This window comes from Lactuca serriola, chromosome 4, assembly GCF_051521515.1.
Source record: "Lactuca serriola cultivar US96UC23 chromosome 4, Lser_US96UC23_V15, whole genome shotgun sequence".
Lineage (NCBI taxonomy): Eukaryota > Viridiplantae > Streptophyta > Magnoliopsida > Asterales > Asteraceae > Lactuca > Lactuca serriola.
The window spans coordinates 294,072,998-294,099,073 of NC_136411.1; positions in this window are offsets into that span (position 1 = coordinate 294,072,998).

The following is a 26,076-nucleotide window of genomic DNA, read 5'->3' on the forward strand; positions in this document are numbered from 1 at the left end:
GAAAATGCATCTGAGCTTAATGAGGATGATGATATGAATGAAATTTCTGTAGAGGATGTAGTTGACTGTTCTGAGTTTGTCATGAGCGAACCCGAAAACCACAAAAATCTTATTTCAGAAAATTCTGTGGAGTTTTCTCGTTTGTCCCAACAAAAGTCCCCGATCCTTGAAGAAAAAGTTGTTGTATACCAAAAGGTAAGGACGACTCCAAATCAAGTGTATAAGGTCACAGGAGTAACCGAACATCAGACAGCTGAACTCACAGCCATTGTAAACGAAGACAATGCTGATGGTTGTGATGAGTTCTTCTAGTCCGCTCCTATCGACACTGCTGACGAAACTGTTGGTCTGTTTGAACGGACATCCTGGAAAACCAAAGGCAGATATGTACCAGAGCCTCTGAACAAGCCCGATAACTTTGACATGCCAAGTACTAGTGGTACAAAATATGTTCCTGAAGAAAAAGGAGATCCTGCAAAAGAAGTCACTCCTTCAAGCGAAACTTCATCAGTTCAGAGTGAACCGGCTGACAAAAAGCAAAAGCAAAAAGCAAATATCCATCGACAGCCGAAGCAAGTGAAGAATCAGAAGCAACAAAGGAATATGAGATACAAGAAGAATCTCTCATAACGAAAACAGTTCTGGCAATCTCAAAACACCCATTTCTCTTGTCATGACAGAAATTCAAAGTCAGAGAAAAGTATTGTTAGATCGCAAGAAAGTAATAACAACCGAAGGGAGAGGTTCGGTTCTGAGGGTCATAACAACCGAAAGGACACGTTCGGTTCTGAAAATTATGATAACCGAAGGCAAAGGTTCGGCTCAGAAAACACAAGCTACCGAAAGCATAAGTTCGGTTCTGAGAGCAAAAGCAACCAAAGTTCTAAGTTCAGTACCACTAATGATCAAAAACAAAAGGGTCACTTAGAATCTCAAGTCAAGAAAACATATCAGTCTAAATACTCTCGTTCTACTTCTTCTAATCCTTCTAATTCCTCTCAACCTCATTCTAAATCAAATTCTGTTAATACTCAAAATCCAAAATCAACAGATTTGAAAGGAAAATCGAAGGTTTCCTCAGTCAAAACCGATTAAAAGCATTCAAATGTCCCAGTGCCTAAACCTGAATCCAAACCGACTGTAACAAATCCCAATAAAATTAAGGTTTTCACCATTAAAAAGAAAGATGAAACAACTTTAATAAAAAGAACATATCTTGTTGACATCTCTCTTACTATTCCTGTTCCTGTGAAAGGCTCACGTGGACCCAAGAAACTTTGGGTTCCTAAATCTGCTTAATTTTTGTAGGTTATCAGTGATGAGCAGTTTGACGAAGAATGGTACATTGACAGTGGCTGCTCACGTCACATGACAAGAAGGAAGGAAGAGCTGAGGGAATTTCGGTCTCTTTCAAATGGTGGAAATGTCAAGTTGGGGAACAACTCATTCGACACGATAAAAGGCTATGGAATGATAACAAATGGTGATTTTACGATTAGGAAGGTCGCATACGTTGAAGGACTACAGCACAACCGCATCAGTGTATCTCAGCTTGTTGGAGGTACCGGTCTCTAGGTCTCATTCGATGATGAAGGTTCGGAAATAATTGAAAAGAAAACGAAAAGAGTAATTCTCAAATCGGAGCGCAAAGGCGAAATGTTTCCTTTGAACTTCAAACCCATCAAAGGGAATCCAGCTATCTGCCTGTTATCCAAAGCACAATCTAACGAAAGCTGGCTGTGGCACCGAAGGCTCTCTCATCTCAACTTCAAGGATATTAACAAACTTGTCACATGTGGTCATGTACGAGATCTTCCACTGCTCAAATTCGATCGAGAACATTTATGTGCTGCGTGTGAAATGGGGAAGCAGAGTTGTCAAAGTCACCCATCGATTGTAAATGCTAATGTTGTTGAACCATTAGAGTTAATTCACATTGACTTGTGTGGTCCATCATCTAACGAAAGCATCGACGGTAGCAAGTATATTCTTGTTATTGTTGATGACTTTTCACGTTTTACATGGGCGTTCTTTCTGATGCACAAATCTGAAGCGACTCTCAAGCTGAAGATGTTTATCAAGCAGGTTGAAGTATAGCTGAAGAAAGTCGTTCGCAACATTAGGAGCGATAATGGTCTGGAGTTCAAAAATAAAGAATTCGAAGAATTCTTAGCCAACAAAGGAACCAGTAACAACTTCTCAGCTCCCTACACCCCTCAACAAAACGGGATTGTTGAAAGACGAAACCGATCTTTGTGTGAGGCGGCTCGAACCATGCTAAGTTTTGCTTCTTTACCTTTATATTTTTGGGCTGATGCTATTGCTGCAGCATGCTTTACGCAGAACTGGTCATATCTCAATAAGCGATTCACTCTCACTCCTTATGAGATCATCAACAACAGGAAGCCAAATGTCAAATTTTTCCATGTATTTGGCTCACGGTGTTTCATCTTCAATTCTAAAGAACATCGTAACAAGTTCGATGTCAAAGCCGATGAAGGGATATTTCTGGGCTATTCTCTCACTTCTAAAGCCTACAGGGTATTAAACAAGCGCTCGAGGAAAATAGAAGAAACTTATTATGTGACTCTTGATGATAGCTATGTCAAAAAGCTAAAGGCCAATGAATACACAGTTGGAGAAATCTTTTCTCACACAGGCCAAGTGAGAGCCTCGATCGCAAACCTATTTGACAAGTTCGTCGAGTTATTCGATGAACCAGAGAAGGCAACTCTCTCAGAAGCTAGTGTAGCAGACAAGAAAAGTAGATCATCTGAAACAACTCATCAAAGATACTGCAAAGAGAATGAATGAAGGAGGATCAAGTTCTAACGAACCTCCATAGCACGATACTTCAGTTGAGGGGGAGGACACAACTTCATCATCACAACTGAGCTCACATGTTGAGGGGGAGAACAATTCTCAAACTACACCCGAAGGCACTACAACACCTGAAGGTGCGTCAACACCTGAAAGCTCATCACCACCCGAAACCCCTATAGCTCCGGAAACTCAAGACACACCTGAAAGCTTGTCTGTCGAGGGGGAGAATGTTGATATGCTTTATGACGATTACAGTCAATCTGAACTAGAAGAGATGGTAAACGCTGAATTGGATCCATCTTATGATCCAAATTACCCTCCTCTTGTCAAATGGACCAGAGATCATCCTGTTTCCCAGGTTGTCGGTAATGTCTCTGAAAAGGTCCTGACCTGATCACAACTAAAGGCAAAACAAACTTCCTTATTTTCAAAAGTAGAATTTTGTATGTTTAATTCCTTCGTCTCAAAAGTTGAACCAAAGAAATTAACACTGCTCTTGATCACTCCGATTGGGTTCAAGCTATGCAAGACGAACTGAATGAATTCGAAAGGAATAAAGTTTGGCGTCTCATTGCAACTCCTCAAGATGCCTCAGTTGTTGGTCTCAAATGGGTATTCAGAAATAACATGGACAAGGAAGGCAACGTGATACGAAACAATGCCCGTCTGGTGGTGAAAGGATACTGTCAGGAGGAAGGAATCGACTATGAAGAAACTTTCGCTCCTGTACCTAGGCTGGAATCCGTTAGAATATTTCTTGCTTATGCTGCACACAAAAACTTTGAGGTCTACCAAATGGATGTCAAGTGCGCATTTCTAAATGGAGAGCTTGAAGAAACGGTGTACGTGGAGCAACCTCCTGGTTTCATCAATGAAAGGTACCCCAATCACTGTTACATTTTGGACAAAGCCGTATATGGACTGAAACAAGCTCCGAGGGCCTGGTATGAAACTCTAACCAAGTTTTTAAAGATGTCAAAATTCAAACAAGGTTCGGTTGACCCAACCTTCTTTCGTAAGAAGGAAGGTAACCACCTTATGATTGTTCAAATTTATGTCGATGATATCATCTTTGGCTCAACGAATCCTGGCTTAACAGCTGAATTCAGAAAGCTGATGAAGACTAAAGTTGAAATGAGCTCAATGGGTCCAATTAACTTTTTCCTTGGTTTAAATATTAGACAGGGACCCGAAGGCATCTTTACTAATCAGGAAGCTTACACGAAGACTCTCCTCGCAAAATTTGTCATGATGGGAGATTCAAAGGTTAAAGTTCCAATGGCGTTCGGCACCAAGCTTACTCCATCATTGGATAAGCCAGCAGTTGATATTACGCAATATCGCCAGATGATTGGTTCTCTGATTTATCTTACTGCTAGCCGGCCTAATATTATGTTCTCTGTTTGTTACTATGCTAGATTCCAGGCGAATCCACGTGAACCTCATATGCTTGCAGTGAAGAACATACTCCGTTATCTCAACCGAACTACCTCTTTAGGCCTATGGTATCCATCCAACTCAGGCTTCTTCGTTCAAGCCTACTCAGATGCAGACCTTGCAGGTTGTGGACTAGACAAGAAAAGCACCACGGGAGGCTGCCAATTCCTAGACGGGAAGTTGGTTAGTTGGCAATCAAAGAAAAAGACCTGTGTATTTCTGTCTACCGCTGAAGCAGAATACATCGCAGCTGCCTCTTGTACTTCTCAAGTGATTTGGATCCAAAGTCAACTCCGGGACTATGGACTCAATATGAAAAAGATCCCACTATATTGTTACTCAGAAAGTGCAATTAGGATCTGTCATAACCGAGTGCAACACTCGAAGACTAAGCACATAGCACTGAGGTATCACTTCATTAACGATCATGTGGAAGATGGGAACGTCGAAATTCATTTTGTTCGAACCACTGATCAACTGGCTGACATCTTCACCAAAGCTCTTCCTGAAGCGTCGTTCAACAAAATTCTACAAGGGCTAGGTATGATGGAATCGGAGTCAGTACCAAACATTACCTCTCAAACTCAAAAGTAAGAAGCGAAATAGACCGAACGTTCGGGTTCGGGTCTTGTACTAATGTACCGAAATGAACCGAACGCTCGGGTTCGGTTGAATAATCTGCTTTTCGCTCATCAATCAAAGGTAGTTTTCTTGGTTGAACATCTTATGTATAATTGTTCCAAATGCATTTATCTTATTGTCAACATTATTCTCTTTTTAAAACCCTATTTTCTTTGGCAACCGAAATATATCGAACGTTCGGGTTCGGTTCCAAAATTTTTTTCACCCGAAATAGACCGAACGCTCGGGTTCGGCTCCAAAGTTTTTCACAACCGAAATAAACCGAACGCTCGGGTTCGGTTCCAATATTTTTTTCTCTCAATCTTTTTGTTTATTTCACTTTTATTTTTTTTTTTATTAAAAATTCCAAAAATATTTTTTTATAAATTCAAAAACTCCAAAAATATTTTGTTCTTTATTTTCTTTTTGGCTTTAATTTTATTTGTGTGTTCGTTTATGGGGAAATTATGGAATTATCTAAGTGTCCCTAGAAGCATGCTGTTGTATGTGTCCAAAGCCTCATCTGATTCTGAATAATAGGCCTTACTAACTTGGTATAAACAAACCTTGTCTTCCCAATTAGGCTTTCTTATTTATTCTAATCATGAGCTACCTAACTCTCTTCTCACATGAGATAAGAGTTTTCTGCTTGGTCCTATTTTTCACAGCAGAGGTACTTTGATTTCTTACACCATCTAAATTGCATTTCTCCGTCACATTCGTTTCACAAACGTAACCCTTGAGACTCTCAGAAATTACCACTGAGGTTTATGGTTGCATAATTTCTGTGTTCATGATCTTAGTTTCGTGCCACTACGATCTAAGTGAAACCCAAAATTCAATACCCAATACGAATTGACGGTGAACAATTAATTTGCTCTAGTTTTCACTAATGAATTGACGTCCGTACCTCCTTGAAATCTCAAAATTTTCTTTTTGTGTGATTCCTATGAAATTGTTAACACCCATAACATTTCTTCCCTTGGGATCCAGTTTTAATTTTTGTTGAGATTTTATAAATTTCCTAGCCAAATTAAATTATCTCCAACCTACTTGTTCAATAGACTACACCGGTCACACAAGTACTTCATTCGCTTTCTATCTTATATCAAGATTAGGAAGTTTGAATCGAAACGAAAGCCACCCTAATAAGCCTAGTTAAAAGAAGCCTTTCAACACTTCTTAATAAGTGTTTGATCGTTATTCAAAGGGAAACCGCACAAACACTTTAAGGTCTCTCTTGACTTTGAAGGAAGAGATTCGTGCTCGGGATCATTTGTTTCGTGTCTTAATTGACATCACATATTTTCCCAAAAATATTGCTTTATTTCTTTTCTTTTACACCCTAAGCACGAAAATCTTTGATTTTCCTAAATTCAGGTTCTATTAATTACAAGGCATTTTACTTGGATTCGCAGTTGATTAATGGATGTGGTTGATTTTAATCCACGTGGGAGTATCTTTCAAACGATGTTGTTACAATTTAAAGGGATAAGATGAAGACATGCTGACTCAGGCGGGAGTCTAATCGATTTGATTTCAAACGGCGCTAAAAAGGAAAGCGTGCTCGGGCGGGAGTAGTACCAGGGTGGGTGACCCCCTGGGAAGTCCTCGTGCCGAGTGGCCCAAAGCGGACAATATTGTGATACGTGCCAGAGGGGAAAGGGAGGTGATAAAATCGTGTGTTTCGGATGTCCACTCTGCCATCTCCAACATCCTCGAAGCACATGATCCTATTCTTAACTATACTGTGAGGCGTGACCTTGCAGAGCAGCTCGCTCCCACCCTTGCTCTGCTCAGCAAACTCGAAGGGCTCCTTGATTTCGTGTCCATTCCGAAACAAGGGGGAGAGAAGGAATCTATGTCCCAACCACCTCCTTCCTCAAAGGCAACTCACACTACCAAACCTCCTCTAGTAGGCCAAGCCTCCGGTTCGAGTGTGAAAGACAAAGGAAAAAAGATTGCTGAGGGAGAAGAAGAAGAAGACAAAGAAACAATCGCCGACTTGTTGAAGCGTAGAAGTCGAAGCACCGAGGCTGATATCAGTGCTCGTGTGGCAACAGAGGCTAAAGAAGCCAAACGTAAACAGAAGGAAGCCCACGACCTTCTTGAGAGTAGGAAAACTATTTTTTCCTGCCTGGACTCTCGAGAGGATGATAAAAGAAGGCATTGGCACACCGAGTATCTTGTGGCTGGAACCTGTAATCTATCTTGATTGTTCCAATACTGTCGACTCTCAGTTTGACATGACACTGACCCGAAAGGCGTTCATCTTTCATGCCTTTTCCAACGTTTCAGAGTTCCCTCATCCTCATCCACAGGTTGATTGGGACTTAATCAATTTCTATCTGAAGGCTGCTCAACCTCAGTATCAGACTTGGAGCGCTCAGAAAATTATCAACGTTCGGGTCTTGAAGCGGTATAGTGAAGGGAACTTCATCAACATTTGGTTTAAGGTACTTCGGGGAGCTGCCAAAACTGAACATGCTATTTACCTTGCAGATCTTCCAAACCTTAATCCCCATGATTGGATTATCTTGCACAACATCCTTCTCACCAACGAAGCTGAATATGGTCCGATCATCGACCATCTCAAGAGGATGCTCGTGTGCTACATCATGGAAGTTGCACTGATGGATCAGGAAATTGCAAGCATGTTTAAGAAGAAACCAAAAATATATCCTGTTGGCCCTGCCAGTGATCTCAACCAAATGCAGATGGGTAAAATTGACTCGAGAAGGAATTCGGTCATGTTTACCAGGAGCGAAGGATAGAAATGTCTTTTCGCTTTGGCTGACAAACACCTCTACACCACTGCTTGCTTAGAGCATGTTTTGGGGATCATCCACAGATGCAAGCAGAACTCAGTGGATGATGTCAAGTACTTTGATGACATGATACAATGGTACATTCGGTTCAAACAGACTATTCTCGCTCTTATCACACGTCTGTTTGATACTGTTAAGAAGGCTCCCACTGCTGGCCCGAAGAAGAAGTAGTCTCGCTCCAATTTGACGCAAAGGGGGAGATTGTTGGGTCGTGTTTTGCATTAAGTGTTGCGTCCATTGGGCTCGTTAGCTAGTCCATTTTGGTATCTCCGGTATGGGCCTGTCCATCCGTGAGTTTACTAAGGTTGTATATAAATATAGGTGCTTGCATGCATCTTAGGTTAACGATAGAATAAAATGATCAAAGCATTATTCAGAAGTTTATTATTATCGTTCTTGTAACCCTAAATCATCTACAACGGAAGTTCTTAGTCGAGCTCTGTTGAGGATTGTTTGATCTAATCATTCGACATATTTTGATCCACTCTTGTTTTATTTATTGTTTTGAGTTCATCATAATACCTGTTTCATAGATCTAATCGATCTTCACGTTTGTTATTTTATCCTATCAGGTAGTTGTCCCAGGGCTGTAAACACTGGACACCCCAAACACTTAATCAAAGTGTTTTCCGCTCTTTATTGTGCGTATACTTGTTTGATTAGTAATAAATGTACTAATTGTATGTGAACATATGTTATCATATGTTAAATAGGTCACTAACTGTGTCCAAGTCTTTACTTGACACTGAGCACCCAACCGGCACCTTCGTCAAATCCACTTACACCAGGTGAGTTCATACCCCTGAATGAACCTTTTAAATGTTTTTACATGTTTTATAGGGGGGAATACAAGTTAAACATGACAGTTATCATATCAATCACATGTGATTGATATCCCGCATGCACAAGGATTTACCACACTGTAAATTGTTTTACCAAATAGGATACTATAAATGGTTTTCTAAAATGTTTTCACTTGTTCAAAACTCTTACTTATACTGTTTTATCAAAGTTCATTTTAAACTGGTTTATGAAAGGTTTCCAAAGAATTTCTAAAGGTTTTCAAACTTATTTTACCAAAGACTACCAAGTTGTGATTTTCTTAACTATAAAGGTTTTTCCAAGGTTTTCATCAAAATTCTCTTTCATGCCGTATACTCTTACTTATTAGATACCGCTGCTTTGCTTTTACTTAGTTTAAACTCCTACTTGATAACGTTTCCACTTCGTGATACACTTATATTTTGTAATGCTTATAGTTTACGATTCGGTTATTCACACTGTTCGTTTACACTTCACGATTCGGTTATTCCACACTGTTCGTTTACACTTCACAATTCAGTTATTCCACACTGTTCGTTCACACTTCACGATTCGGTTATTCCACATTGTTCGGTTATACCTCATGATTCGCTTATACATCACGATTCAGTTATACTTCATGATACGTTTCCACATGTTAAACACTCAGACGTAGTTAGATGTACGTCTGTGCTTGTCCGCCCTATTTCCTTTTCTTCATTGAGATGTGGTTTGGTGGGATCGGATGGCCGTCCGAAGGTCGTTTGAATCATTACTTTTATATTATGTATGCAAGCATAGACGTATTGGTTTACATTAGTCAGTTCAGTTATGAGTCTCTACCTCTAGTTCAGCACTTATATTGGAAACCCACTACCCACTATTTGGGATGCATCTTCGAGACACGACCTTCTCCATTGTCTAGTTGGTAACCAGAGTCTTCTGTAGGGAGAGCGGACATTGTGTGTATAGATCTATACAATATTGACACCCCCGCACCCTGACTGCTAGATACAGTCCACGGCCAACCAAGCCAAGGGGTGACAAATGTCATATTTTATATAGACGCTTGCAGGGCGTCAGGTACTCTAGTGTCGGTTAGTATGGTTATGAGTATCCTAGGTTACCTTATAATTCATGGCCTTAAGGTAACGGTATTTTACACTGTATTTTACACTGTATGCTGGAAACCCACTCTCAGAGTCACACTGTTTTTAGACCTTGCTAGCTGTATCTTTTATTTGATACTGTCTGGGGTCTGTTGTGACAACCCGATATTTCAACTCTATGTAATGACCTGAAAAGTCAATTATTGTAACCACTTTGGTGATAATGAAATTAACTTCTAAAATAAAATGTCCAAAAAGTTTCTATTTAATCACCTACTGTGATAGATGTCTTTAAACCATGATCGTACGTAAAAAAAACGCCCAAATCCGACTTCGTATATTGAAGTTATGATTTTTCCAAGTTCGGCTTAGCAGCAGACAGCTAAAATCTCGAATCGGAGATCGAGCGACTTTTGGCCGTAATGACCTAAACGAGAATTGAAGGTCTCGACAATGGCAATTCCTTAAACACGAACCTTTTAAAAATAAATAATAAAAATAATTTCAAAATTTGCCGACGGAGTCTAAACGAAAGTTGTAGAGCGTAGTCTCACCTACGCGTGGATACAAAGAACGTTGAAAACGGAGTTCATATGAAGGAGATATGAATTTTAGAAGTTTATTAACTAAAATGTATATAAATTTAATTATAAACTCTTGGTAATACCCGAAGAGGAGTCAATAGATTGGACCGAGGTACGCCCTGCGTACCCTCGTACACCCCACATAGTCAAATCAAGGGCCCCGGTTCGCCCACGTCGCCCCCTATGCGAGCTATGCCCCGTCCCATGCAAACTCCGGGGCAGTCGAGGACTCGGTCATGCATGACGCACGGGTACGCCCCACGTACGCCCGTACGCCCCGCGTACCGAGGCCTCTCAGCCCCTATAAAAGGGATGCGAGGGTTCCGGGAAAACTTGCTCATTTCCTCTCGTTTCTCTTGCGTTTTGCCTCGTTTTCCGTGCCTGTGCTAACCCGAATCCCTGGTCTTTTTGCCCAAGTCCCGAAGATCGTTTTTACTCCCGAGATTCCCGAGAATCCCGAGAAAAATCCGTTTCCCGAGACGAAATTCAGCCCGGTTTCCATCTCGCTTTCTTCAAACCTTCAGGTGAGTTCATACCCCTACAAACACACTTTAAATACGTTTTAAATGCTTTTTATACTCTTTTAAGGGGGGGGGGGGGAAATACAAGTAAACATACGGTTATTATCGTGTATTTCATGAAAATTCACTTTACTCGTTTTTATTAAATGAATCACTCGTGATTTATTACCACTATGTGAAAACTCTTTTCATACTTTGCATGCACTAGATTTATACAAAGTATTTAGTAATTCCAAGGTATCCTTCATTTCTAAACCGTTTTAATACATTTTAAAAACTTATGATTTATGTATTGTCAAAACTTTGTGAGAAAGGATGATCTTTGCATACAAAACTATTACTTTAATACATACTTAGTTGAGAATCTGTGAGACATGTACATCTTCAAATACTGCCTTTTTGCTAGAAGGTATCGCTACAAGTCCTGTCTATAACCAGAGTCTCCCGTTCGGAGAACGTGTCAAATGTGTATAGATCTATACTGGAAGTCATGATCCCGCGCCCTGACTGTTAGCTACAGTCCGTCCTTTGGGGTGACAGTTTGTCATAACGCTACGACGCCTGAAGAACGTCACTACAGGCATATTATGTTTAGTATGGTTATAAAACTCATCGGATATACAATTATTATAGTACTTCTGATTGATTAATGAGTAGCTATTAAAACTATTCTTCATCTAGCAAACTGAAATCTTCTAATAGGTTTGATTATATAAATCTATGCTTCAACCTTCTAAAGCATGCCATTTGCTTTCAGTTTTTAGTCTGAGACATTAGGCTAACTATTACTTTAGGAAAATATGAGAGTTTCCTGTATACAAAACAAACAACTAATAGGAAAATAAGAGATTTTCTTGATTCAACTATCTACATTATTCAATACAAATATTCTCATGCATTTCACACTTTTATAAGAAAATAAGGGATTTTCTTGGAAAACATACTCTCAATTTGGAATGGCATACAAGTTTTCTAAACCACTTATGAACTCACCAACTTAATTGTTGACACTTTTCTTTGAAATAACTTGTATTCTCCGGGAACCGCTAAGCAGGTTTGGAAATCAACTTTTGGGGATTAACGCGCTGGCGTTAATTACTTCTTTTGAAAGATGTTTATGTATTTATCATTTGAACATGTAATGAATACATTTATGTAAACATTTTTAAAACCTTTATATATGTATGGTGGTGTGTACTTTCCTTTCTATGAACTGTTATGATACTGAATATGACGTCCTCCGCCCCCGAACGTTTCCGCCATTCTGGTTTGGGGGTGTGACAGATTGGTATCAGAGCATTGTTTATAGTGAATTAAGTATATCAAAACCATTTTTGGTATACAACTATAAACTCAACTGGGCAAAAACACTTTAAGAAGAGTCATACTTTTGAAATTAAATTTATTTAGTCGTTGTAAAGTAAGCATGCACTCATTTCATACTAATAACAGTTTCATATCGGATCATTTTAGAAGTATTACAAATAAGTTATGCAGTGCAGGTACGCCTGGGGACGTGTAATTGGAACTAGGAAGAATATAGCCTGGTCAACTATATTTGTCCGAGAGCCGACTAACGTGTGCCAAGGAGTGTCTGCAGTGGACAACAAATTTAAAACTTATCAAAAGCATATCTTATAGTCAATTCTTAACCCTATTCTCGTACAGACTCAATGGTTGGATTCCATCACCCCAATGACCCCTACTACCCCAAACAAGGTAATGGAGGATGGATCGAAGAAGATCCCGAAGAAGACGAAGAACCTATAGAGTTGGATGAAGGAGATGACTCTGGTACAGATTCAGAGCCAGTGGTTATCAATCCATCGGCCCCACAACCTCCCGTCCCTGTGAGGAACTTCCAAGGACCCACTCCTGTATGGGGGAGTCACCTCCACCATTAGAGCCAACAACAAAACCTACGCCCTCCCTACGGCATGTGCCGTGACTTCTACGATGTCCGCGGCGAAGGTTCAGCTGACCGGGCACTACCAGTCGCTTTTGATAGGGAACAACAAGTCGCTTTTGATAGGCGTCTAATGGAATCGAAGCAATCGGGTGTGGAGTCAAGCTCCAAGCGCAACCTACGTCGCAAGTAGTGCTTGCCAAAATTCCGAATTTTGTTATAAATTAGGACTTTGGATAAGAGTATTATTTTCTTTAAACATTCTATAATCGGAGACCTTTAGAAAGGTCAAAAATTTTTGTCTAAACTCGGATGTAACACAACTATATGTTTAATATATATTGGACATATCTCTTTCGTATGATAAGTATGTGCAGTTCATTCAATTCATAAATATATCTATTCAAACTCCATTTGTAAATCACGCTCAAGACCCTGTGTTGGTCAAACCAAGTTCTTGAACTATTAAAGAAAGTTAACTCAATATCATTCAACTCTCAACCACCAAAATTTATAATCTCTCATTTTCTTTTGGCAGCGCGATGCCTCCTCGTCCAAACCTAAGGCCCAGACCGGGCACGGCGCCACCACCAATGTATGATCCGGCCATGGTCCAGGCTGCTATCACATCAGTAGTAACAGCAGCTCTCTATCAAATAAACTCCAATGGAAATGGTGGTACAGGGAGCAGCACGAATCATTCCAATCGTGGCACTGGTCATGGTTAAGTAAGAGAATGTACTTATAAGGAATTCTCCAACTCAAAGCCAAAAACTTTTAATGGCATTGGGGGAGTAATTACACTAATGCAATGGTTCGAAAGGACCGAAACAGTCTTCGAGATCTGCTCATGCCAAGAAACAAGCAAGGTTAAGTTCGTTGTTTGCACCTTCATAGATTGAGCCCTCACTTGGTGGAAAAGCCATGTGAATTCTATGACTCTCACTATCGCCAACGCCATGAGTTGGGAGGATCTGAAGGTTCTACTACTGGAAGAATACTGCCCAAGGGGCGAAGTGCAAAAGCTTGAGCAAGAGCTCTGGAATCTGAAGATGACTGGGTCTGATCTAGTCGCCTACACAGCTAGGTTCAACGACCTCGCTGCATTGTGCCCTACCATGGTCAACCTAGAATCAAAGAAAGTTGAAAGGTACATTTGGGGGTTGTCACCTCAGATTCAAGGGCATGTCCTAACTTCCAACCCTATTACCTACAACAGCGCTAAACGCCTGGCTCAGCGACTCATCGACCACGGGGTAAAACAGGGTACCATTCCAGCTACCGCCAATCCATCTAAGGAGGCACAGGGCCAGAATAGGCCTTGGAACAAGAGAAGGGGACAAACCCTACAGGAGAACCCCAAGAAACAACAAGTAGTAGCGACCCACGCTATTACTGTACCTACCAACACTGTCCCCACAAGCTCATACAATGGGAAACTTCCGAAATGAAACCAATGCAACTTCCACCACCACGGTCTCTGTCGTGACCTCCAATGCACTAGGTGCAATAAAAAGGGACTTACAACACGCTACTGCAAAGAGTCGACACAACAATCCTCCCTTACTGCTAATGCCGGAGTAAGTCACGCCTGCTTTGAGTGCGGAGACACGGAGCACTACCGCAGGGACTGCCCGAAGGCAAACAACAGGAATACCGGCGGAAGGGGCCGAGTATTCGAAATGGGACAAGATGAAGCCGTTGCGGACCCCACTGTTGTTACGGGTACGTTTCTTCTTGATAACTCGTATGCATGCATTTTGTTTGATAGTGGAGCGGAGAGAAGTTTTGTGAGTCACGATTTTAAAGGCCTGCAAAACCCATCACCACAATCATTAAGTGAACCGTTTATAGTAGAAATGGCCAACGGTAAAACCGAAGGCACTAAGGAGATATACTTAAACTATACCCTAACTCTAAACGTTAATCCCTTTCCAATCAACCTCATGCCAGTCTCGATTAAGAGTTTCGATGTCATCATTGGCATGGATTGGCTGAGTTCTCATCATGCTGACATTTTATGTTATGATAAGGCCGTTCGCCTTAATCTACCAACCGGCGAAACTTTCCTTGTCTTGGGCGACAGACCTAGTACCACTCTTCGTATCATCTCAAACATCCAACCTCAGAAGTGCCTACGCAAGGAGTATCACGCGTTTTTGGCACATGTCGTGGATGTGAAACGCTAAGTCCAGGGCGTCAAGAATGTGCCTGACGTATGCGATTTTTCTAACGTTTTTCCCGAGGACCTTCCAGGAATACCACCCGCGAGATAAGTTGAGTTCAGAATCGACCTGGTTCCCGGAGCTACCCCAGTAGCCAAAGCGCCCTATCGGTTAACCCCGGCGGAGATGCAAGAGCTATCCAGCCAACTGAATGAGCTACTCGGAAAAGGATTCATCGGGCCGAGCTTCTCGCCTTGGGGAGCACCCATATTATTCGTGAAAAAGAAGGATGGATCATTCCGGATGTGCATCGACTACCGAGGACTCAACAAACTTACCATCAAGAACTGTTATCCCTTACCCCGAATCGATGACTTATTCGACCGACTCCAAGGATCCAACTACTTCTCCAAGATCGATCTGAGGTCAGGATATCACCAGCTGCGAGTCCTAGAGAGTGATGTTCCCAAGACGGCCTTCCGAACGAGATACAGACATTATGAGTTCGTAGTGATGCCGTTCGGACTAACCAATGCCCCGGCCGTATTCATGGACCTAATGAATCGGGTATGTCGTCCATTCTTGGATAAATTTGTGATAGTATTCATAGACGACATACTCATTTATTCAAAGAATAAAGAAGAGCATAGTCAACATCTGAGACAAGTCTTAGAGACGTTACTAACTGAGAGACTCTAAGCAAAGTTCTCGAAATGCGAGTTTTGGATTAGAAGGGTGGACTTCCTCGGTCACGTGGTCAGCAAGGAAAGAATCCACGTGGACCCATCAAAAATCAAGGCTATCAAAAATTTGTCTGCACCAACTACACCAACAGAGATTCGCCAGTTTCTAGGTCTTGCTGGTTATTATCGAAGGTTCATTCAGAACTTCTCCAGCATCGCAAAGCCTCTTACCTCCTTAACTCAGAAAGGGGTGACCTACAACTGGGGATAAAAACAAGATGCTGCATTTCAATCTTTGAAACATGCCCTTTGTATTGTGCCCATCCTTTCTCTTCCAGAGGGGACCGAAGATTTTGTGGTGTATTGCGATGCTTCGAAGCAAGGGCTGGGCTGTGTACTAATGCAGAGAGGAAAGGTTATTGCATATGCCTCGCGACAACTGAAAACGCACGAAGTCAACTACACCACTCATGACCTAGAACTTGGAGCAGTGGTCTGCGCTCTAAAAATCTAGAGGCACTACCTATACGGGACCAAGTGCACCATCTTTACGGACCAGAAGAGCCTTCAACACATCTTCGACCAGAAGGAGTTAAACATGAGACAACGACGTTGGGTTGAATTGCTCAACGAATACAAATGTGAGATTCGCTATCATCCCGGAAAGGCAAACGCCGTGGCCGATGCCCTTAGTCGTAAGGAGTACTCTGGTCGAAGAGTGAAGTCATTAACCATGTCGATCCATTCGCACCTGTCAGCACAAGTCAAGGAGGCTCAAATAAAGGCCTTGAAACCCGAAAACGTGACAGGTGAGACCCTTAGGGGGATGGACAAGAACTTAGAAATCAAGAGTGACGGAGTATGCTACTTCATGGACCGAATCTGGACACCTAAGTTTGGTAGGTTCAGAGAGGTAGTTATGAGCGAAGCACACAAGACTCCATACTCCGTGCACCCAGGGTGAGATAAGATGTATCTAGATCTCAAGCAACTCTACTGGTGGCCAAACATGAAAGCAGAGATTGCTACCTATGTGAGCAAATGTTTGACTTGCATCAAGATAAAAATAGAACACCAAAAACCCTCAAGTCTACTCCATCAACCTGAAATACCTGAGTGGAAATGGGAACAAATTTCCATGGACTTCATAAAGAAACTGCCCAAAACTCAGGGCGGCCAAGATACTATTTGGGTGATCGTCGACAGACTAACCAAGTCCGCTCATTTCTTACCGATCAAGGAAACTGATAAGATGGAAAAACTATCGAGAACCTACATCCAGGAGATCGTACGACTTCATGGAGTGCCGATGTCTATCATCTCAGATAGGGACAGCAGATTCACTTCCAGATTCTGGCAATCATTGCAAAAATCCATGGGAACAAGGTTGGATATGAGTACAGCATACCACCCACAAACTGATGGACAGAGTGAGAGGACGATCCAAACCTTGGAAGACATGTTGCGAGCATGTGTAATCTACTTTGGTAAAGCGTGGGATGTTCACTTACCTTTAGTCGAGTTCTCTTTTAACAATAGTTATCATACTAGTATCAAGACTGCTCCATTTGAAGCCCTTTACGGCTGTAAGTGCAGGTCACCTCTATGCTGGACGGAAGTAGGCGACACGCAGTTGGCAAGAGGTCTAGTCCCTGATAGCACCCTCATTGGTCCGGAGATCATCAGAGAAACGGCTGAAAAGATCGTTCAAATACGAGAACGACTGCAATCCTCAAGGGATAGGCAAAAGAGTTATGCCGACAAAAGACGACAACCCTTGGAATTTCAGATTGGAGACCGTGTACTGCTAAAGGTCTCACCCTGGAAGGGCATGATACGCTTTGGAAAGCATGGGAAACTAAATCGTCGGTACATTGGACCCTTCGAAATCATTTCAAGAATTGGTCCAGTGGCTTACAAACTCCAACTTCCAATCGAGCTTAACAAAGTACATCCAGTATTCCACGTATCGAGCTTGAAAAAGTGTTTGTCCGACGAAACACTAGTAATTCCACTCGAAGAAATCGAACTTAACGAAAACCTTAACTTTGTGGAAGAACCCGTCAAGATCATGGATAGAGAAATTAAACGAACTAAGCAGAGTCGAATACCCATAGTAAAGGTTCGCTAGAACGCTAAGCGAGGACCTGAATTCACATGGGAACGAGAAGATCAGATGCAACAGAAGTATCTGCATCTTTTCCTCAGCCCCTAAAACTTTTCTTTTGTTTAATTTCGGGACGAGATTCCCTCTAATGGGGGGATGATGTGACAACCCAATATTTCAACTCTATGTAATGACCTGAAAAGTCAATTATTGTAACCACTTTTGTGATAATGAAATTAACTTCAAAAATAAAATGTCCAAAAAGTTTCTATTTAATTACCAACTGTGATAGATGTCTTTAAACCGTGACCGTACGTAAAAAGAACGCCCAAATCCGACTTCGTATATTGAAGTTATGATTTTTCCAAGTTCGGCTTAGCAGCAGACAGCTAAAAACTCGAATCGGAGATCGAGCGACTTTTGGCCGGAATGACCTAAACGAGAATCGAAGGTCTCGATAATGGTAATTCAGCGGTAAAAAGTCTGGCAAAAACCGACGTCAGAGAAAGAAGTTATGAGTTTCTAAAGAAATTCCTTAAACACGACCCTTTTAAAAATAAATAATAAAAATAATTTCAAAATTTGCCGACGGAGTCTAAACAAAAGTTGCAGAGCGTAGTCTCACCTACGCGTGGATATAAAGAACGTCGAAAACGGAGTTCGTATGAAGGAGATATGAATTTTAGAAGTTTATTAACTAAAATAAATATAAATTTAATTATAAACTCTTGGTAATATCCGAAGAGGAGTCAGCAGATAGGACCGAGGTATGCCCTACGTACCCTCTTACGCCCCGCGTACTCAAATCAAGGGCCCCGGTTCGTCCACGTCGCCCCCTATGCGAGCTACGCCCTATCCCATCCGAACTCCGGGGCAGTCGAGGACTCGGACATGCATGACGCACAGGTATGCCCCGCGTACGCCCGTACGCCCTGCGTACCGAGGCCTCTCAGCCCCTATAAAAGGGATGCGAGGGTTCTAGGAAAACTTGCTCATTTCCTCTCGTTTCTCTTGCGTTTTTCCTCGTTTTCTGTGCCCGTGCTAACCCGAAGCCCTGGTCTTTTTGCCCAAGTCCCGAAGATCGTTTTTACTCCCGAGATTCCCGAGAATCCCGAGAAAAATCCGTTTCCCGAGACGAAATTCTGCCCGGTTTCCATCTCGCTTTCTTCAAACCTTCAAGTGAGTTCATACCCCTACAAACACACATTAAATACGTTTTAAATGCTTTTTATACTCTTATAAGGGGGGGGGGAATACAAGTAAACATACGGTTATTATCGTGTATTTCATTAAAATTCACTTTAATCGTTTTTATCAAATGACTCACTCGTGATTTATTACTACTATGTGAAAACTCTTGTCATACTTTGCATGCACTAGATTTATACAAAGTATTTAGTAATTCCAAGGTATCCTTCGTTGCTAAACCGTTTTAATACATTTTAAAAACTTATGATTTATGTATTGTCAAAACTTTGTGAGAAAGGATGATCTTTGCATACAAAACTATTACTTTAATACAGACTTAGTTGAGAATCTGTGAGACATGTACATCTTCAAATACTGCCTTTTTGCTAGAAGGTATCGCTACAAGTCTTGTCTATAACCAGAGTCTCCCGTTCGGAGAATGTGTCAAATGTGTATAGATCTATACGGGAAGTCATGATCCCACGCCCTGACTGTTAGCTACAGTTCGTCCTTTGGGGTGATAGTTTGTCATAACGCTACGACGCCTGAAGAACGTCACTACAGGCATATTATGTTTAGTATGGTTATAAAACTCATCGGATATACAATTATTATAGTACTTCTGATTGATCAATGAGTAGCTATTAAAACTATTCTTCATCTAGCAAACTGAAATCTTCTAATAGGTTTGATTATATAAATCTATGCTTCAACCTTCTAAAGCATGCCATTTGCTTTCGGTTTTTAGTCTGGGACATTAGGCTAACTATTACTTTAGGAAAATATGGGATTTTCCTGTATACAAAACAAACAACTAATAGGAAAATAAGGGATTTTCTTGATTCAACTATCTACATTATTCAATACAAATATTCTCATGCATTTCACACTTTTATAAGAAAATAAGGGATTTTCTTGGAAAACATACTCTCAATTTGGAATGGCATACAAATTTTCTAAACCACTTATGAACTCACCAACTTAATTTTTGACACTTTTCTTTGAAATAACTTGTATTCTTAGGGAACCGCTAAGCAGGTTTGGAAATCAACTTTTGGGGATTAACGCGCTGGCGTTAATTACTTCTTTTGAAAGATGTTTATGTATTTATCTTTTGAACATGTAATGAATACAATTATGTAAACATTTTTAAAACCTTTATATATGTATGGTGGTGTGTACTTTCCTTTCTATGAACTGTTATGATACTGAATATAACATCCTCCGTCCCCGAATGTTTCCGCCGTTCTGGTTTGGGGGTGTGACATCTGTATTCCCTTTTTTTAGACCTTGCTAGCTATATCTTTCATTTGATACTGTCTGGAGTCTGTATTCTCTGTTTTTAGACCTTGCTAGCTGTATCTTTCATTTGATACTGTCTAGGGTTTGTATTCTCTGTTTAGACCTTGCCAGCTGTACCTTTCATTTGGTACCGTCTGGGGTCAGTGTCTCCCTTTGTTAGAGTGAGCCAGGCGTGTCGTTTGTCCGATACTTTACTGGAGTCTATGAGTCCTTTTGCCTTAGTCAACAGTCTTCACTGCTAAGGCACATATTATTTCCCTAAGTTCTCTTGGTTTCTTTAATAATCAAATTCTGTATTTTGATAATGATTGCGATTAAGGGAAAACTACTTTTTACCACATAACTCCGTCCAGTCTTGGTAGAAGATTGCTTTTATTAAAGAAAATATCGGATTTTCTGGAAAAGACACTAATTTAATGGATACTCTAAAACTACCACTTTATTTAAAATTATTTGAATAAAATGACACTAAATACTTATGAACTCACCAGCATTTGTAAAAATGCTGATACTCGCTTTTCAAATAACTTGTATTCTCAGGTCAGCATTGGACAGGTACATCCCCGAAGCAGGTGACAAAGACAATTTAGTACCAACTTGTACCTATATTAATACTTGTATTACTTTTTTGTATTGTAATGTAAACCATGTAAAACTATTACTATTAATGCAATGGTTGTTGTACTTTGATTACTATAATGCATGTGTTGTGATACTTGACACGACGTGATCCACCCCAGAACGTTTCGCCGTTCCGGTTTTGGGGTGTGACAATTTAAAACATTGGTTAAGGGGTATGAACTCACCTGTAGTGAGTGGTACGGATGAACTGAAGATGTAGGATTGCTAGGTGTCAAGTGAAGTCTTAAACACACTCTATGATCCTATTTAACATATAATAACACATATATGTATCAAATTATTCTTTAAACAACTAATAAACAAAGTCAAGACACCCTAGAACATGTTAAAAACCTTTAACAAGTGTTATAAGCCTCAAGAATTGCATCTAAGTGTTGTAGGGAAATCTAGTGTGTGTAGGGTTCATGGAAAACTCTCTAATGGAGTTCACGGCCCTATGGTCATCAACAAAGGAGTTTACGGTCGTAAACTCATGGGTTTATGGCCGTAAGCTCCTACTTACTTGACTACTTGATGTTTTGAGGCTTTACAAGACCCTAAGAAGCATTTCTACTTAATGGCAAAGTCTTTGGAAGAGATTAGGGCACTCTATAACTCCTTTAAGGAGTTCACGGCCCTAGAACCAATCCCCTTATAGATTACGTCTGTAATCTCTCATGGAAAGGGTGTTTTTGGCGTTTTCAAGTCCCTAACTTAACTAGGAATGAATCTAGGCTAGTGTCCAAGGCTTATGAAGAGTTAAAGCATACTCTTGGCCCTTAAAGAAGGGTTTATGGTCCAAGATGTTCTTGGGCCGTAAACTCTTTGATCTTGTGTTTTTCTTATGATTTCTTGGTTACTAGACACATATCAAGCCCTATAATACACTTATATAGAAGTACTCACGATTTGGGATGAAAGGCCGAAGATCCGTGAGAGAGAATTTGGCTTTTATCTAGTTGGGAATGGAAAAAATGAATAATTATGGCTAAGGACCATATATATACCCGTGGGGTTTTTGGCAGAAAATATTTTATTCAGGCAGTGAAATCTAATATCAACGAGTCTTGGAATAACAGAGTTGCACAATACCCTAGTGCATCCTCTCTCGTGATATCTCTTTAAGTGTAAATCCTGAAATACTCAAACTTATACCAAAAGTATGAAAATTTACTGCAACTGTTCTAACTTCTATTGACTTCATATTGTTTGTCCAGAATAGAAATTTCGGGTTGTCACATCATCCCCCCTGTTAGAGGGAATTTCGTCCTGAAATTAGAATTTAGGTAAGGAAGTAGGTATGAATGATCGATTCATGAGGTGGGAACTTCCTAATCGATTGGTTCTCGTGCTCATAAGTGAATTCGGGTCCTCAGCTGGTATCCCAACGAACCTTCACTAATGGGCGACGACGTCTGCCTCGTCCGTTTGACCACTCGGTCGAGGGTCACTACGGTTCTTCTAGGAAGGCAAGAATCTCGTGAATCTCAATCTCGTCAAGTGGGATTACGAGAGTCCTGACGAAAACGTATGGTTTCAAGATCGAGACGCGATAGGTAAAATGTACGTTACTATGCTCACAGAGTAGGTCTAGTTTGTGAAATACAGGACCGATTCTGGTAAGAATCTCGGAGGTCCTAACTATCTTGGATTTAGCTTTCCATGCTTTACGAAGCGTATTAAGTCATTCCCAGAGCAAGACTTCCTCAAGAATTTGGTCTCTCACTTGGAATTCCAAGGTTTCTTGCTTATCTTCCCAGTCAAGGGCCACCCTCTGCTGGGTCAAAGTCGTAAGGGTTTCTATAATTTGCGAGGAGTTATGAATGGACTACGACAGTAGGTCTGCAAGACCTAGAATTTGGCGAATTTCTGTCGGCGTCTTCGGTGTCGACAAATTCTCAACGGTTTTGATAAATTGAAAGAGTACTCAAGAATTTCCACATCACTAAGAGTACTCAAGAATTTCCACATCAATTCCAAAACTCGTGTTTAGAGAACTGCGCGCAGAGTTTTCTCCGAGGGAAATGTTTCCATGTTTTCCTTCTTACTAATAGAGTGGATAAGTAAATCATCTACATAGAGGATGACGAACTGATCCAAGTAAGAATGGCGTACCCTATTTATTAAACTCATGAATGCTACGGGCGTATTGGTCCTATTCGAGGGGAATCACTACAGACTCGAAGTGTATGCATCGAGTTCGGAAGGTATTTTTCCGGACATCCTTCCCTACCACTCGAACTGGTGATACTCGGATCTCAGGTCCATTTCGGAAAGTACTTCTTTCCTTGCGTTTGCTCAACCAACACAATCATGCGAGGCAGAGATAATGATTTCTGTTTGAAATCTTGACGGAGTCCCCGATAGCCGAGGTACATATGATTCAATCCGTCGACTTCTGGAAGAATAAGACCAGAGCTCTCAAGCGTGAGAAGCCTAGTCTTCCATTTCTATTTCTGTGTAGCTCGCTAAGTTGTCCGGACTTTTCTAGTATCTTCGTAGGTGTTTAGACTGTAGGGCGATCTGTTTACAGGAGGCATAAAGGGTTCTAAGTTTGTTCACATGACGATGCGATTACTCGTAGTCTTGGGCAGTCTCCGTCCTGAAGTTCATATTAGAATTCATATATGGTTCAACGATCACAATCTCGTGTATACGAGTCGTATATAATTAAGATTGAAAAGATATTCGAATAACTGATTCTTCTTTCATGTTCACATCTTAATGAGGGAAGGAAGTTAGAATGGAATCATCAATTCTAAACCTATAGAAACTTGATTATATATCACCCCTATATATACATTCTTCAGCGATAGGTCAACTGTATGGATCCTTGGATTGAACTTGACGTACTATACGAGTGGTACTTCGGGGATTTCTTCGGAAATAAAAAGAACTTTGAGGTACTCCATGCATGAGTACTTCAGTGTTCTGATGTGACGGATTCGCTAAAAAGACGTTTACGGAGAAAGAGATGTATGTATGAAGCTGGTATTGTGCGGATCAAATTGATGTTGGGTTTTGAGCAATCTAACACTTCCTAAGTGTGCATGCAACCCTAATAAACCTTGGATCTATGTTTGTCTAAATACATGCAAAATAATAATTTTCCAAGGTTTATAACCTATCTAACATGGCATGGGGAACATTTCAACATAAAAGAGTTAGAAGAGATTACATACCTTTGTTGTGTTGGGTTCTTAGGAGTTTGAGGGCCAAGCACCAATAGTGTGAATGCCTCAAATGGAATCACAAACACCACAAACTCTTGGAAAACTTTGAGAGAGTATACACACTCTTGTATTTTCGGCCACACACATGCACACACACACTAGAACACTAGCTTTCTCTTAGGCTATCTTAGGCTCTCTTTCATGCTCCATAAGCATGCTTATATAGTATGCATGGTTAGGGTGAAACCCTAATAACCCATGTCTTTTCCTATTCCAAGGATCCATGGGTTAAAAGCTCCATGGATCATCCATGGACTTCCACATAGGCCTAGCCCATTAACAAATGAGTATTAGCCCACACTATATAAAACAAATAGCCCATAATTTAATTAGTATTCCTTTTAATCTCTAAATTAATCCATAATTAATTTAAGACTAAAACTAATTAAATAACGTAACTTCATATTAATATATTATAACTCATAATATATTAATAAACATATGTGTATAACTCTCATAAAATTATCCATAATAGTTTGGATGAGATGCAACCCAAATGGACCATGCCGGTCGGGTCAAGTATATACCAAATAAGTTATGGACTTAGACACCTTATCCAACAATTGAATCTAGTCGTATGGTAATGTCGGAATCATAAAGAAACTTAAGAACATTAGAAGCTAGTCCAGTTTCAATGAACATTAGCTATTCAATAGAAGCTAGTCCAGTTTCAATGAATTTAATACTTTTCCGAATAAGTTGGTGTACATTAGGGTTTATGTTTAAGGAGATATCAGGAGAGTGGATGCTCATGGGTTTGTGAAACTTGAGTATTCAAAACTTCTTAATGTTAGAGTTCAATTCCGGAATAAAAATATTTTCTGCCAAAATATTTCAGGACTATAAATAGATTTCTAAACTAAATTCATTCATTATTCACATTTCCAACTAGAGAAAAGCCATTTTCTCTCTCACGGATCTTCGGGTTTTCATCCCAAATCATGAGTACACTTCTCTAGTTGTTTTATAATGCTTGTTATATGCTTAATAACATAGATTACATGTCAAATATGTGAGATCCGGGAGTTTACCGCCCAAGAACGTTCTTGGGGAGTAAACTCCAAAAAGAGGCTTAAGAGCTATCTAGTCCCATTTCCTTGATAAGTGAATAACTTAGGCTTGTATGTAAGTAAATTAGGGACTAGAAAAAAATCAAAAACACCAAGCTTTAGGTGTTTATGGCCCAATAATTTCTTGGACCGTGAACTCCAAATTCAAGGGCTTAAAGGTGCCCTAATCACTCCTAAGGCTTTAGACTTTAATACCCATTTAATCCTAGCTAATTTATGGACTTCAAAACATCAAAAGCACCCCTTAAAGGGAGTTTACGGCCAAGAGAATGCTCATAGGCCGTAAACACCAAATAAGGGCACCAAAGTGTGCCTAGGGTCCTCCTTAGCCTTAAACAAATGCCTAGAATTTATCCTACTTGTGTTTGGGACTTGAAAGAATTAAAACACCCATCCCATGTGAGTTTATGGCCGTAAACTCTAAGGGATATGGCTTTTTGGCCGTAAACTCCTCAAAGGAGTATTTTCTATGCCCTAAACGACCAAAAGGATTAAACCACCAAGCAAGGCTTATTCTAGAAATCATATGCCACTTTAAAACACCAATTACCACCAAGAATGGAGTTCACGGCCGTAAACTCAAGGATTTACGACCGTAAACTCCTTGTGTGGGGTTTATTGAGGAGTAAACTCTTATACAAAGCCCTTTGGTACATTATACCCCTTTAGCCTTGTCCCATAGCAACTTAGATGCAACCATTAGGACCTATAACACTTATACAAAGTGTTTACATGTTCCTGAGTGTCCCAACTTATTTCATTAAGTTATTATTTGGCTAATTAGTTATATATATGCTCATTATATGATAACTAGGCTCGTGCGTGTGAACAAGTCTCTGTTTGCCACCTAGCACGGTATCCGATACTTCAATCCAATCTACTCACCACAAGTGAGTTCATACCCCTTTAATTCACCATTGAAAGACTTTTAAATGTTTTAAATACTTTATGGGGGGGATACAAGTTAAATGCTTATAGTTATTGAATCAATCACATGTGATTAATAACTAGAAAACCAATGATTTTATCACTGTTCAAACTGTTTCACTTCAAAATGTTTTACAAACTATTTTAATT